The 16,171-nt window shown below is 43.3% G+C and overlaps 1 protein-coding gene and 1 pseudogene across 1 annotated transcript in view; both read right to left on the reverse strand.

The window, feature by feature from the left end:
- grin2ab (glutamate receptor, ionotropic, N-methyl D-aspartate 2A, b) overlaps positions 1-16,171 on the reverse strand; it is a 127,558-nt gene that overhangs the window by 97,203 nt on the left and 14,184 nt on the right. The window lies entirely within an intron of this gene.
- Positions 1,913-16,171, reverse strand: part of LOC134329535 (uncharacterized) — a 46,163-nt pseudogene continuing 31,904 nt past the window's right edge.

Raw genomic sequence — 16,171 nt, forward strand, 5'->3', positions numbered from 1 at the left:
CAGTGCAGATATGAGGAATTCATCAGCGCTTGATGACTCGAGAGCTCTTCTCATCGGGGGGTGGGCAGACGTGCAGCTGCTAGCAAAACACAGCGGGTGACACCTCGTCCACGGGCGTCACGCCCTCTGTGTACCAGCAAGTCCTCAAGGTTAGGGTTTTTTAAACTGTTCAATTCAATACATTTGTAGGACAACCCAGTTCAAAAACATGAGCATAGATATAGAACATGTCAGAGATGGTGTGTGACCTCAACACATTTTGAACTATCATCAGTTCCTGACCTCACAAATGCACTTTTGCCCAATTGGCCCATAAACACACTGTGAGATCCTACATGAAAGATTTTTCATGCCCAGCACCACTGAGATCTTACACTCTTAAGCTCGAATCTCAGGTGGTGCTATCGACCTGGCCCAACAATCGGAGACTGGTCTGGTCCTGGTGCCTGCACTAGTGATAGATGATTTGTGGAAGGTATAGCGTGTCTCTCTGTACACGGTACGGTTCCAGAGTCTCTTTCGATCTTGTCACGCACGTGTGTTCGGCACTACAGGTACTAGAAATAGACTCAATATGTGAATTGTTAAATAATTTACCATCCACCTTCAGTCCACAGTCTCATCAGGTTGAAGTCTGCCATCGCTTATAAAGATCAGCATCAGGAATACAAGCATCCGTCAAAATGAATCTCGTATCTCAACAGCTAGCTAACTTTTCATCTACTACGTTTCAGAAATACGCTACATTTACCTGCACGTTTCTATTAATTCGCATTTTTATTCTGAGGTTAATTCGGAGCACAACTGGATAATCTGTGACCAGGAATTCCGAACGTGCTGCGTTCTCTCCTGACATTATGAGTGTCGTTTATTTAAGCAAACTCAGATTTTTCCATTCTGTCAGGTTTCCAGTCTGCCCACTGCAGTTCTGGACATGCAATTTTAGACATGTAGTTTTACAATACGCTGGGATTTTACATTTGCGCCCCCTATTGGTAGCAGAATGTAAACACTACAAAGTACTTGGACATAATTTGTCATAAAAAACTGAAGTATTTTATATAATAGTAATGATTTTACTTAAAAATACAGCATGTCCTGAAACTGTCTAGAACTGCAGCTGCTGCTCCGGCTCTGCAGATGAGGAGGAATCATGAGTGAGAAAAGTCTGTCAAGCAGGTAGTAGAAACCCATTAGCATTATTTTGATGTGTATCTATGGGAAACTGTGCCCATTTAGACATAAACGCTACACAAAAATATACATTTGCAATATTCAGGGACGTTTTTATCCAAAATGACTTACAACTGAGGGTCATGCCTGGTTCACACTACACGATTTTTGCCCTGATTTCCGCTCGCCGACTGGTCGCCACTAGATGACTGAAGTAAAATATCTAGCATGTCAAATATCTGGATCAGTCGGCCAACTGCCAGCGAGTGCGGTGTCGAACTACAGCCAATAAGAACGCAAGATACGGGGTTTGGAAACCCGGGGGAGGAGGGTAAAAATGTAGGACAGGGGTGTAATATAATTTCTATCAGAATACATCAGCACACACACAAGCTTTAGAGTATTTGTGACCTTATCGTCCACGCCAAACCATAATACCCACGCTGCATTGCAAAAAATATTTATTAACTTCCAACTCAGAACAGAACAGACGCCCCCTGCTGGTCATGTTGCCAAATCCACTCAGATTCATTTATTTTTTCTCTTTGATTTTACGCTGCACATCAGCGCACAAACACCTTTGATCGCTCGCTTATTGTTGACGTGCATTTTTGGACGTTGTATCATTAAACCCCTTGTCACTTCTCTTGCGTTTGTTTTCGTGACAAAACGTAGTTTGGGAGATCAGACCGACTCATCCTGGTGATAGATGGTGTAGTGTGTGACCCCCTATTGCCGATCAGTCGTTTGGTGTGAACTGTGCAGCGATCTGGCGACTCAGAAAGTCGTGTAGTGTGAACTTGGCATCAGGGGGCTAAAAATTTGGGAGGACAGGCTCTGGTGTTAAACGAGAAGTCTAAGAAGCCCAAATGCGTCCACTAGGGTAATTCCTCCACGTCAAGCCAGTTTGTGCATATGGGCAGTCATGATCAGAAGGGGCGTCCACATACTTACACGTACCACATGGTGTAATGGCTATTCATGTGCATTCACATAGAGAGGTGTTAATTATGAATGAAATCAAGAACTGTGTGTAAGTAAATATGTAAAAGAAATTGAATCTTGCACCGGGGGCATCGATCTGATTGGCTGCAGACAGTTTAAACATCACCATAATCCCTCCTCACCCCTTTCTCAATCAGTACTCTGAGTATGAAGTACTCGACATCATTTATATGCAAATCTGTGGTGGGCAAGTCATGGGGGACGCACGAGAGGAACAACGTTCGGCTGTAAGGTGTCGATTTAGAATAATGTTCATTAATATATTCGTCACGCCACCAAGAAATCCTATAACCAACTGATTAAAATTCCAATCAAACGTATAAGGAAACAATATGTAGCAGAAAAATCTATTTGGAGAGAAGAGGTTTCGTCTGGCTGATTATCCCCCGTACAGCCGCCTACTGAGTCAATAAGAGCAGAGAAGAAATGAAACACCGATATCTGATGAAGGTTTCATTTCTGCTCTATCAGACTCCACTCCACTGAGAAAGCTCTCCACAAGATTGTGTGTCTCGGAGAACAGTGGACACCCCGGCTGTTCGGTTCGATGTCCTTTCTGCTTCTGGCACGACTCTGACCCCGTGCACACAGACACGCATTGATGAGTTTGGCTTGAAGGAACTCGACCAATTAAACACCGTTTGTATGAAGTGGAGCAGTGAGAGGTGTCTGACCTCTCTCCAAATTCTCCTCTGACTAAATGAGGCCCAATTTCTCGTGGAAGGAAGATTTAAAGATTTACTACATTCAGAGACGTTGTAATCCAAAATGAGTTACATTTACATTGTGGCATTTAGCAGACACCTTAATCCAAAGCGACTTACAATTAGTACCGTATACAGTGCAAGCAATTGAGGGTTAAGGGCCTTGCTCAAGGGCCCAACAGTGGCAACCTGGCAGATGTGGGCAGTTGTAGCCTAGTGGTTAAGGTATAGGACTGGTAATCAAAAGATTGCTGGTTCAATCCCCACCACTGCCAGGTTGTCACTGTTGGGCCCTTGAGTAAGGCCCTTAACCCCTAATTCCTTAGACAGTATACTGTCACAGTACTGTAAGTCTGTAATACTGTAATTACCAGTCCAGTATCTTTACCGCTGAGCTACCACTGCCCCTGAAATACAGCGGTACCTTGAAACTTGGAGTGGCGTCGAGTTTAAAAGACGTTGAGTTTCAAGGTATTTTTTTACCCATAAGGTCAATAATTTAGCTGGTAATGTTTGGAAAGAGAAGGTATGCATACGATCCCGAAAACGCCAACACCAAACCCACAGTGAAGTATGGTGGTGGAAGCATCATGACATGGAGCTGCTTCTTTTCAAATATAACTATTCTGCTTTGTACTCCATGGAAGAAAATATGGCCAAACAGAACACCAAACCAAAAGCCAAGACGCCTGTATGGCACAGCAGACCACCTGACTTGAAGCCTATTGAAAAAATTTTCTCACTGCTGTTCTTCAATGGTCAGGACCCCCACAGGACCACCACAGAGCAGGTATTATTTAGGTGGTGAATGATTCTCAGCACTGCAGTGACACTGACATGGTGGTGGTGTGTTAGTGTGTGTTGTGCTGGTATGAGTGGATCAGACACAGCAGCGCTGCTGAAGTTTTTAAACACCTCACTGTCACTGTTGGACTGAGAATAGTCCACCAACCAAAAATATCCACCCAACAGCGCCCCGTGGGCAGCGTCCTGTGACCACTGATGAAGGTCTAGAAGATGACCGACACAAACAGCAGCAATAGATGAGCGATCGTCTCTGACTTTACATCTACAAGGTGGACCAACTAGGTAGGAGTGTCTAATAGAGTGGACAGTGAGTGGACACGGTGTTTAAAAACTCCAGCAGCGCTGCTGTGTCTGATCCACTCATACCAGCACAACACACAATAACACACCACCACCATGTCAGTGTCACTGCAGTGCTGAGAATGATCCACCCCCTAAACAATACCTGCTCTGTGGTGGTCCTGTGGGGGTCCTGACCATTGAAGAACAGCATGAAAGGGGGCTAACAAAGCATGCAGAGAAACAGATGGACTACAGTCAGTAATTGTAGAACTACAAAGTGCTTCTATAGGGTAAGTGGAGCTGATAAAATGGACAGTGAGTGTAGAAACAAGGAGGTGGTTTTAATGTTATGGCTGATCAGTGTATATAGCTCATATTCACACTTTGATGATGTTTTACCGCACCTATCAAGCAGTAACACACATGTCGAGTTTAAGGGTACATCGAGTTACAAGGTACTTCTGTATATTACATAAATAGGGTGGAGTTTTGGTAGTGAATAAGACTGATTAGAAGTTGGGATGTAAGAATGTTGTATAAAAGATATAAAAAAAATAAAAGTGTCCTCAATGCATAAAGAGAAGATTTATCTGTGGTGCTTTAAAACAGCTTACAGTAATTGTTTTGTTGGTAGTACAGCGCTTCATACAGCGGCGCGTCACTGATTCTCTGTTTGTTAAGCGAGGCGAACGCAGAGTTGCCGTCCAAAAAAAAAAAGGGAGCGAGTGGCGATAATACATCATCCGCTAATGTTTTTACATCTTAGCTCTGCTACCTTTATGATTACAGTAATGCGTTTACAGCACGGCACATGTAAAGCACTGATGAATGTAGAGCTGCTCAGAAGCACAATAAAAACACAGAGCTGGATGTACTGAACGCTCAGGAGTAAAAGAGCTCGCCGGTGCAGGACCCTAAACACAGGAGTAATCACTTAACTTCACTGCAATCCTCTCCCGACCTGCACCTCAAGGAAAATCAAGAGCTTGAGGGCAAGCAGTAGCCTAGTGGTTAAGGTACTGGACTAGTAACCAGAAGGTCGTTGGTTCAAGACCCACCACTGCCAGGTTGCTGCTGTTGGGCCCTTGAGCAAGGCCCTTAACCCTCAATTGCTCACACTGTATACTGTAACTGTACTGTAAGTCGCTTTGGATAAAAGCATCTGCCAAATGCTGAAAATGTGAGCTGCCTCAGTGCCTAAGTAGAGAGGATTCTCATCAACTTATAAGACTTATAAGTTATTCGTACGCGCTATTTAGACAGCGATTTCATCGGTTTTCGCTATACACAGTTAGCCTCATGCCATTCAAACCAATGGGATGGGGTGGCACAACGTGCAACTAACGTCTTTCTGTGTGTACCAAAAACGGTTAAACTCACGGACAAACCCGAATTTGCAAATAAAAACACTTGTGCAAGTTTATACAAATTAAACATCAATTCATTTCTCCGCACCGTCTGCCATGTTTTTTTTTTTTTTTCCTGTGAGAAAAGTTGTGCCGCCGGTGGCTCAGTGGGTAGCACTGTCGCCTCACAGCAAGAAGGTCCTGGGTTCGATCCCCAGGCGGGGCGGTCCGGGTCCTTTCTGTGCGGAGTTTGCATGTTCTCCCCGTGTCTGCGTGGGTTTCACCCGGGTGCTCCGGTTTCCTCCCACAGTCCAAAAACATGCAGCCAGGCTAATTGGAGACACTGAACTGTCCTATAAGTACCCGGCCGCTAGGATGCATAAACCAGTGCACTGTAGTGCCGGTCCCAAGCCCTAATAAATAGGGAGGGTCGTGTCAGGAAGGGCATCCAGCGTAAAAACTGTGCCGGATCAATAATACGGCTCCCGAGGGAATAGATAGATAGAGAAAAGTTGTGCCGCACTGAATGCTGGGATTGCTAAAGCAGCATCGGATGCTCACTTGTTCTTGAGTCAAAATACCATTGAAATTTTAAGGTATCTTACTAGTGAGGATATTAAGGCATCTAGGATTTCGAACAGCCTCCTTCTCGGGAGTGCGCGTAGGATGACGTAAAATGTAGAGAGCTCACTAGGTTTTCGAACACACCCTACGTCAATAATTTAGCTCGTCATGTTTGGAAAAAGAAGGGTTGCGTATGCGTATAATCCCAAAAGTGAAGTATGGTGGTGGAAGCATGATGACATGGAGCTGCTTCTTTGCATTATGTTTCATGGAGGAAAACATGGCCAAACATAACGGCTACTGGCGCAGCTGATCACCTGACTTGAAGCCTGTTGGAAAATTCTAGAGGTTTTTGTCACGTTGTCGGTTTGTTTGTTTGTTTATTAGGATTTTAACGTCATGTTTTACACTTTGGTTACATTCATGACAGGAACGGTAGTTACTCATTACACAAGATTCATCAGTTCACAAGGTTATATCAAACACAGTCTTGGACAACTTAGTATCTCCAATTCACCTCACTTGGACGTCTTTGGACTGTGGGAGGAAACTGGAGCTCCTGGAGGAAATCCATGCGGACATGGGGAGAACATGCAAACTCCACACAGAAAGGACCCGGACCGTCCCACCTGGGGATCGAACCCAGGACCTTCTTGCTGTGAGGCGGCAGTGCTACCCACTTAGCCACCGTGCTGCCCTGTTTGGAAAGAGAAGGGTTGCGTATGCAAACGATCCCGAAAACACCAACACCAAACCCACAGTGAAGTATGGTGGTGGAAGCATGACATGGAGCTGCTTCTTTGCAAACTCTACCTCAGCATTATGCTTCATGGAAGAAAACATGACCAAATAGAACACCAACCCAAAAGCCAAGACGCCTGTATGGAACAGCAGATCACCTGACTTAAAGCAGGGTTTTATTTATGCATTTTCTCCTGATTTAGTGTAGTCAATCTGTCTTCCGTTGCTGGGGGATCACTGATTGCATTCAAGGAGGGTATGTTGCTGCTCACGCCTCTTCGTACCCGTTCACAGTCCTAGCGGAACCCTTTTTCACCCATGCACACTGCACAGGCACCTCTCTATCTGCTAATCAGGGTCCTTACACAGCGTTTTAAGACCTCACCTGCATAATCCGGTCATCCCGCCCTAGCAGACACGGTGGCCAATTAGTGTCTGCTCCAAGCACTGCCAATTATGGCCACTAGATGACACCCAGCTGTCAGAATTTCGAATCGAGGAGTTCAGAATCTCGGGAACTGGTGTGCTAGCGGAATATCCCGCTGCGCCACCTGGGCGCAATTCTAGAGGTTTTTGTCACGTTGTGAAATGAACTAAAGATAGTTTTCCAGGAGGATTGAACCAAAATAGAACCACAATGCTGCAAAAAGCTCTAACTGCTAACAGCGGCCTTGCAGCGACGTGCTAATGTTATTTATTTAAGTGTCTGAATATTTGTTTTCTTTATTTTTTATTAAGACTTGGTTTCCTCTCACGGTGGATGTGCGGCAGTTGCTACAGCAGTACCGACTAACAGTGTAACACCGGCTCATTTGGTGCCGGACTACATCCGTGAGGTCATTGTGCTTACGGCATGCGCCCACACACATACCCACATTTACCGTGGCACAGAAAATCCTGGTGATGGTGTGGGCTTACATCTTATTAAATAAGCTTACTCGTGTAGCAGAGCCTTTCTTACGAGTGAGTCTGGATCCGCTTCAAGAATGAGGTCAAAGGCTCTCTAACCTCAGGCAACTACCAGGCATGTGTGATGAATATTTCCAGTTGAATATTCCACCAGGAGAGAAGTGGAGTTCTCAGTAACAATGGTTTTGATGAGCTCCGGTGGCGCAGATGTCTAAAACGCTGAGCGTTTCGAGCTCCTGATTTCGAGTCTCAGCGGAGATTCCAGCCTGACCAAACGATTAACAGACACAATTAGGCGTGTCCGCAAGAGGACAGTCGGACAGGGTTCCACCTCATTGCGGCTACAATGGTACTTCCTGCTGTCCTGGCATGACTAGTGAAGGAACACTTATAATTAGGGTCCTACTAAACTCACGGGAAAATGGCCGCTCAGGTGGCGCAGTGGTAAAAACACACACTAGAACACCAGAGCTGGGATCTCGAATACTCGAATGCCGGCTGGGCTGAGCGGCCACATGAACAATGATTGGCCTGTTGTTCAGACAGGGGTGGGATATTAATAGCTGATTAATATAGATAGGGACTCTCTCATAACTAATGCAGTTGCGACCTCTGCTGGCTGATTGATGGCACCTGCACAGAGATGAGAGAAGAGTGCTCTCAGGGTGTGTCTCTTCGTACACAACGCTGAGCTGCACTGCACTCGTCAAAGTGTAGGTGATAAGATGCATACGGCTGCTGCCCACGTGTCGGAGGGGGCGTGGGTTAGCTTCATTCTCCTCAATCAGAGCGGGGATTGGCTCGTTTCAGCTCGTTTCACGATCCATGACGCGATTTTAGGTAGGGCCTTACATATTGTCGCTGTCCGATGAAAAACACGTATCACCTGACTGTAACGGTGCAAACAAACCACAGATGGCGACATTTAGATACAATTCAGCACAGAAATAATAGTATATCTTTATCAGGTCGTCAGTCCGTCGGTTTCATGTGTAAAATGGACTTACGTGTACAAATATAAATCATGTTTACAACCATGCAATTGAATAAACTGAATAAACTCTATAGATGAAACATTATGCATTTCTCAAACAGTACCGGAGGGGAAGGAGGAGATACGTGGTTTTGATGGACAGGTCTAGCAGCCAATGGAGATACCTGTCAAAGAGCTTGCATGATTTTTCATCTTTTTATTGGTCATTTTGATATTCGCTGCTATGGCAGACATAGATTTATACTCACAATTAACACATGTACAAAAGAGAAAACCGCTAAAAGTGGAGATGCGTGTTTTTCATCGGACAGCGACGATACAGTGTAGCGTGATATAATATGTGTTTTTTTAATTCCTTTCAAATATAGGTGCAGAACGAGGCAGGGAGAGCCGAAACATCATGTCTTTAAGCACATCCACACACACACCTATATAGAACCCTGACCATAAGCTTGTTGGACATTCCTTTCCAAAACCACAGGCATTATCATAGAGCTGGAATATATCTTCTGGTAATTGTGCTCATTTATTCTAAAGAGCGTCCATGTTTCAGCTCAGACGTCTACAGTTCCTCCAGACCAAACTCTTTAAACCACGTATTTACAAACCGGGCTTTGTGCACAGCGGTGCTGGAAACAGATTTGTGCCTTATACACACACTGTTGGCACAATACTGGCACCGTAGCTGTCATTTTCCACTCAGGTTGTTTTTGTGCGGATGGAGGTTCAATCATCATCTTACTGTGTTCCAAAGTAACAAAAACATATTATTTATCGTCTTATTTTTCATTTTTAAAAGTCATTTTTAGCTGTTAAATCTGTTAATTTTTACATATTATTTAGTCGCCTTATGTTTAATTTTAAATCAGTTTTTGCTGTTGAATCTTTTAATTTTTACATATTAATTTATTGTCTTATTTTATTTTATTTTTATTTATTTATTTTATTTATTTTATTTAAGTTGTTGAATGTGTTAATTTTTACATATTATTTAGTCACCTTGTTTTTAATTTGTCAGTTTTAGCTGTTAAATCTGTAAATTTCAAATTACAATGAGGGACGTTGTAGTCTAGTGGTTAAGGTAATGGACTATATGCTGAATGCTGAATGCTGTTGGACCCTTGAGCAAGGCCCATAACCCTCAATTGCTTAGACTGTATACTGTCACAGTACAGCTTCGGTTAAAGGCGTCTGCTAAATGCTAAAAATGTAAATGTAAATATCATGGAACTATGAGGTGTGTCCATATAGTTTCGGCCCTACGTTCATCTCTACAAAACCTAGAAATAAAACACAATATTTTTAACCCTCATGCCAAACCCAAAGCATAATAGTCCTGATGTAAAATCGAATGTTATTTTCCGTAAGTGTCCGATTTTTAACGAATGCTGTACCCGTGTTACGGGTCCTGGGGCCATGTTTGCTCTCAGTGCAACGAAGCGTCGCGTGACCATTTTAAAGCGGGATCTTAGTTCAGGTCGAGTGAGGGATCGAGTCAGTCGAACAGAGTTCCACCAGTAAAAACACATCATGCCTCACGTCCCCTCCGAGCTCATTAACGCCAATCAGAATGTCCGCCTAATTGTTGTTGTTTTCCGTGGGTTGTTTACCAGGTTTAAAAGGTCTGCACGCCTCAGCGGCCACGTCGGGAATCTGGAGACACATTCGTGCTCCGCTGCCTCTGGAACGTTCTCATTTAGCCTGCTCGCTAATGTCTGTAATAAAGCGTGGAATAGAGAGCAATCATGGCGAAAACAACTGCACCCTCCGGCTAGCCTGGAGTCACACTTAACACTTGTGGACACGTTTCATCTTCGTCCTTTTGTCTCGGAGCCCAGTTGCATAATTCTTGAGTTTAATCGTGAGTGCTCTGCTATGTTTCACTGCACTCAATAAAAATGACATGAAACAGTGGTCTCTGCGCCAAGGACTTGGGGAAAAAACCCAACTGAATCTCTCAGTCCTGGCCGTTAATGCAGGGTCCGCTCTTGTGCACAGTCTTCTCCATTTGGCGCGGTCTAGAATGTCTTCGGGGGCCACGTTGAAGATATTCATGTCTGCATTGATACGATCCAGCCACCGTATCTTCGGTCGTCCCCTTGGTTGGCACCCTTGGGGGTTTAGTTGCAGGGCTGTTCAGGCCACCGAATTCGCCCTGCTCCGTATGACGTGTCCATACCAGTGCACCCTCGCCTCTCTCATCTTCTCTTGGATAGGGGCGATGCTCAAACATTTCCAAATGTCCTCGTTGGCGATGTGGTCCCACCACGTTAGCCTCCATGACACGGAGGACTTGCTCATGTTTTACGGACGCCGGCCAGCACTCGGTGCCATAGAGGACCACTGGACGGATGACGGTCTTGTATATTTTGGCCTTAAGACTGTCGGGCATATGGCGGTCGCAGAGCACCCCTGTGACTTGGCGCCACCTCAGCCATGCCGTGTTGACCCGGGCTCTGGCATCTGGAAGGGTGTTGCCATCGCTGCCGATAATGGAGCCAAGGTATTTAAATTTCGTGGTCTTCTCCAGGTCTGAGAAGTTGTCTGAATGGTCAGATATAATTCCAAGAGTCTCTGTCTGCTGATGATTAGAAGCTGCTGGAACACGGGTGACACCAGACACAATCAAGCAGGCGTTACAATAAGACTAAAATCTGTCCAGAAAAAAAAAAGCTTCTAGTTTCATCATCAATATGATTAGCAACAAACCAAAGCAGGTTTTATAGGAGCGGCTTCTTTCATTTTACCCAGTAATTCAGTCACAAAGAATATCTGCAGAACTCTCGACTGTACACTAGAAGCCCTGTGAAGTCCCAACAGCATCCCACACATAACATTTGGTTGGGAGGAAGACGAAATTCATCTAGATGGTCAAAAAAACAGCAAGAAGCACTTATAAACACATCCACTATGAATTAAACATAGATGCCACTGTCCTCAGTCAAGTGAGTATCACAATATAAAAAGTCCCCAAACCACTGATCCATACACCGATCAGCCATAACATTAAAACCACCTCCTTGTTTCTACACTCACTGTCCATTTTATCAGCTCCACTTACCATATAGAAGCACTTTGTAGTTCTACAATTACTGACTGTAGTCCATCTGTTTCTCTGCATGCTTTGTTAGCCTCTTTCATGCTGTTCTTCAATGGTCAGGACCCCCACAGGACCACCACAGAGCAGGTATTATTTGGGTGGTGGATCATTCTCAGCACTGCAGTGACACTGACATGGTGGTGGTGTGTTAGTGTGTGTTGTGCTGGTATGACTGGATTTAAACACCTCACTGTCACTGCTGGACTGAGAATAGTCCACCAACCAAAAATATATCCAGCCAACAGCGCCCCGTGGGCAGCGTCCTGTGAACACTGATGAAGGTCTTGAAGATGACCGACTCAAACAGCAGCAACAGATGAGCGATCGTCTCTGACTTTACATCTACAAGGTTGACCAACTAGGTAGGAGTTTCTAACAGAGTGGACAGTGAGTGGACACAGTATTTCAAAACTCCACTTATACCAGCACAACACACACTAACACACCACCACCATGTCAGTGTCACTGCAGTGCTGAGAATGATCCACCACCTAAATAATACCTGCTCTGTGGGGGTCCTGACCATTGAAGAACAGGGTGAAAGGGGGTTAGGGTTAGGGTATGCAAAGCATGTAGAGAAACAGATGGACTACAGTCAGTAATTGTAGAACTACAAAGTGCTTCTATATGGTAAGTGGAGCTGATATGGCTGATATAGCTGATGTGTACGTGAGAATGTGAAGCTATGTCTAAGCTTAGTCGACTTTTAATGGTGAAGCACAAACAGAATTATTTATGAGTGTAGCCCAGAGCCAAGGTAATGACTAGGGTTTGGGGTTGTTAGGACTTGGAGGGGAAATAAAAACCTGTTTAAACAGGTGCTGTGGTTATTGCTAAAATGAGGACCTCTGTTGCAATATAGCAAATGCTTATGGACACCTTGATATAGACAATATAGAGCCACAAGTATCTAGACATTTCTCTTAACGATTAAGTTTCCATGCACACAGCAAGGTTCTCAAAACAGTTTGGTGTGAAGGAGCTCCAGTACAGCCCTGACCTCGACCCTGCCGAACAACACTGGGATGAATTAAAATGTCAACCGTGAAAATCAAACAAGCCGTTTCAGATCCACACGCTGACTTGTCCCCTGCATTAGAAACACAGCAGTTCAGCACAGTGCAGCTTCGGTGCCAACATGAGTAAACGTGTGTGAGCGTTCGTGTGGGAGATTCAGAGCTCGGCGTTTAGCGTACATTGCGGTCCATGTTTCATAACCCAGAACCAGAGTATATCTGCTGAACATCTCCGCTGATGAGCAGACTCGCTGGATTTAGGTTCTAATCATCGACTTCCTCTCAAAATTAGGAAACGCACATTAACTACGTCACATCAGCGGCCACTTGCAGTACAAGTGTGGGACTGTATGGCAAAAAAATGAATAGTTTAGTCACAGAACATTAAGCAGTGGAAGCGGAATCAATTTGGACCAATTTCCTCTGTGATTTATAAGGTCTACTTCAATTGAACCATTCGGCATATTAGCTTTAAGGAGTCAGTGTCATTTCTCTAGAGTATATCAGCATTAAGTTATCCGGCAGACATTTCTATCCAAGGCTACTTACAAGTGAAGTATCAGCCATAACATTAAAACCACCTCCTTGTTTCAGCTCTACTTACCATACAGAAGCACTTTGTAGTTCTACAATTACTGACTGTAGTCCATCTGTTTCTCTACATACTTTTTTTAGCTTGCTTTCACTCTGTTCTTTAATGGTTCAGGACCCCCACAGGACCACCACAGAGCAGGTTCTCAGCACTGCAGTGACACTTACATGGTGGTGGTGCGTTAGTGTGTGCTGTGCTGGTATGACTGGATTTAAACACCTCACTGTCACTGCTGGACTGAGAATAGTCCACCAACCAAAAATATCCATCCAACAGCACTCCGTGGGCAGCGTCCTGTGACTACTGATGAAGGTCTAGAAGATGACCGACTCAAACAGCAGCAATAGATGAGCGATCGTCTCTGACTTTACATCTACAAGGTAGGAGTGTCTAATAGAGTGGACAGTGAGTGGACACGGTATTTAAAAACGCCATACCAGCACAACACACACTAACACACCACCACCATGTCAGTGTCACTGCAGTGCTGAGAATGATACACCACCTAAATAATACCTGCTCTGTGGGGGTCCTGACCATTAAAAAACAGCATGAAAGGAGGCTAACAAAGCATGCAGAGAAACAGATGGAATACAGTCAGTAATTGTAGAACTACAAAGTGCTTCTATATGGTAAGTGGAGCTGATAAAATGGACAGTGAGTGTAGAAACAAGGAGGTGGTTTTAATGTTATGGCTTATCGGTGTATGTAAAAGGATTCGGTATGATAAAGCCAGCAGTTATTTAGGAGTGTGTCTAATTAGTACCTTAGTGGTTAGTGGTTAGTATTAGGCATGCAGATTGGAACACAATCCTTTCTTCTAACCGATTTAAAAAGCTTGAGGTGCAGCACAACTCAAATTCAGTCTAACCTTTATTCAGGCATTTGATTGTGGAACTCTGTGCATTGAAGCAGAATGGTTTAGGTCAGGGGTGAGAACTATTTAAGAACATTTCTCACCCCTGAAGGATATTTTGTGCACTGTGGGATTTAAAACTGAACTATATCACCATGGAAAAGCTGGTTTACCCTTTAATTAAAACTCTGATCTAGGCTCTTTCTGATTTGACAATTCCTTGTCCCTTTTAAATAGAAAGTATAAATATGAATCAGTTCTGTGCAGTAGATCTTGGCTCAGCAGTTCTGTTCTGGGACAGTTCACAGTATGGTTCTTAAAATCTGTCTATACTGTAGTATAAACGATACACCAGTTTGTCTTGTCACTGGGTATACACTGGAATGTTGCCCAGCCCTGCTTGGCAGCAAGTCCAACTAGGATCGATTCCCTCGGTGACTTATGTTAACTCAAAAAGTCATAACAGCTTGTTACGAGCTCTACGCTTGTTAATAGCTGGTGTTATGATTTGTGTATTTGGCAGACTTTATTCATCCAAGATAACTTACAAGTGTAGTTAAGTAGTAAGAGATTAAAGGTCTTACTTAAAGGAGGCCTAAAGGCTCTCTGGCAGATGTAGGAATTAAATTCACACAATGTTTTGTTTCCTGAGCCCCAGAGCGTGCACTGTTATCTGCTAATGTACTGCTAATTCACCACAAATGGCTTCAAATCCCAGGTTTCTTAAGATCCCAGTTTCTAATGATGAGACCTAGTGGAGTTTCCAGGTAATTACTGGGCTGGATCATACGACGGCGTATTAGGGTCACTTTAAAGAAAAATATTTTTTTAAGTTTTGATTTTGAGATTAAAGTTGAAATGATTTTGAGATTAAAGTTGAAATGATTTTGAGATTAAAGTCGAAATGATTTTGAGATTAAAGCCGAAATGATTTTAAGATTAAAGTTGAAATGATTTAGAGATTAAAGTCGAAATGATTTGAAGATTAAAGTTGAAATGATTTTGAGATTAAAGTCGAAATGATTTTAAGATTAAAGTCGAAATAATTTTGAGATTAAAGTCAAAATGATTTGGAGATTAAAGTTGAAATGATTTTGAGATTAAAGTTGAAATTATTTTGAGATTAAAGTTGAAATGATTTGGAGATTAAAGTCGAAATAATTTTGAGATTAAAGTCGAAATGATTTTAAGATTAAAGTTGAAATGATTTAGAGATTAAAGTCGAAATGATTTGAAGATTAAAGTCGAAATAATTTTGAGATTAAAGTCAAAATAATTTTGAGATTAAAGTCGAAATGATTTGGAGATTAAAGTCGAAATGATTTGGAGATTAAAGTCGAAATATCACGACCATAGCAACCTCCTTGTGTTAAAATGAGGGCTGTTCATGATTTAGTAAAAATATACTTTCATATCGGTTTCACAAATAAAGAAATCCTCAATCTCCTGCACATCAGTACCAGCGTGTTATTAGCGTAAGGAAACGGCTTTGTAATAAACTGTGTTTATTTAGAAGAACGTGCTCCACCGGTGTGCTCGGCATCTGCGTCGTCGCCAGTACTTCAACCCGAGCCTTATGGCATATGGACTCGTACGATAAACTAAAGCTGTATGGCATCACTATAAATGGTTGCATTGACGCGTTTAGTCGTCATGTCATGTGGATGGAAGCGTACAATACAAACAACCACCCAAAAATAATCGAGGGTTACTGGATAATCACAGTAACGATGCAGTGGAGGCTGTCCTCGGTGCTTGCGTGCCGATCCAGGTACTGAGATCCCAGCTTCTCAGAACTGACAAGCCTACGACGGCTGCACACTCTTAGTCCATAATATTTGGACTTTTAGCTCGAAATCAAAACTCATACGATTTTATTCTCAAAATCATAATCATAATACGCTGTTGTAGGATCATGTGTCCAGAACATCAGACATTATACTGACATCTCATATAGTCTAACATTAGCACAGTGAAGTCACAACATGGGAAAAATTGTAAATCAAATAAGGACGAATATGCGGCAGGTTTGCAAATCTGAACGAAGGAACTGTCAGCACAAATTTTTGTTAAATCACAAGT

The sequence above is a fragment of the Trichomycterus rosablanca genome, chromosome 15 (genome assembly GCF_030014385.1).
Source record: "Trichomycterus rosablanca isolate fTriRos1 chromosome 15, fTriRos1.hap1, whole genome shotgun sequence".
In the NCBI taxonomy this organism is placed as follows: domain Eukaryota; kingdom Metazoa; phylum Chordata; class Actinopteri; order Siluriformes; family Trichomycteridae; genus Trichomycterus; species Trichomycterus rosablanca.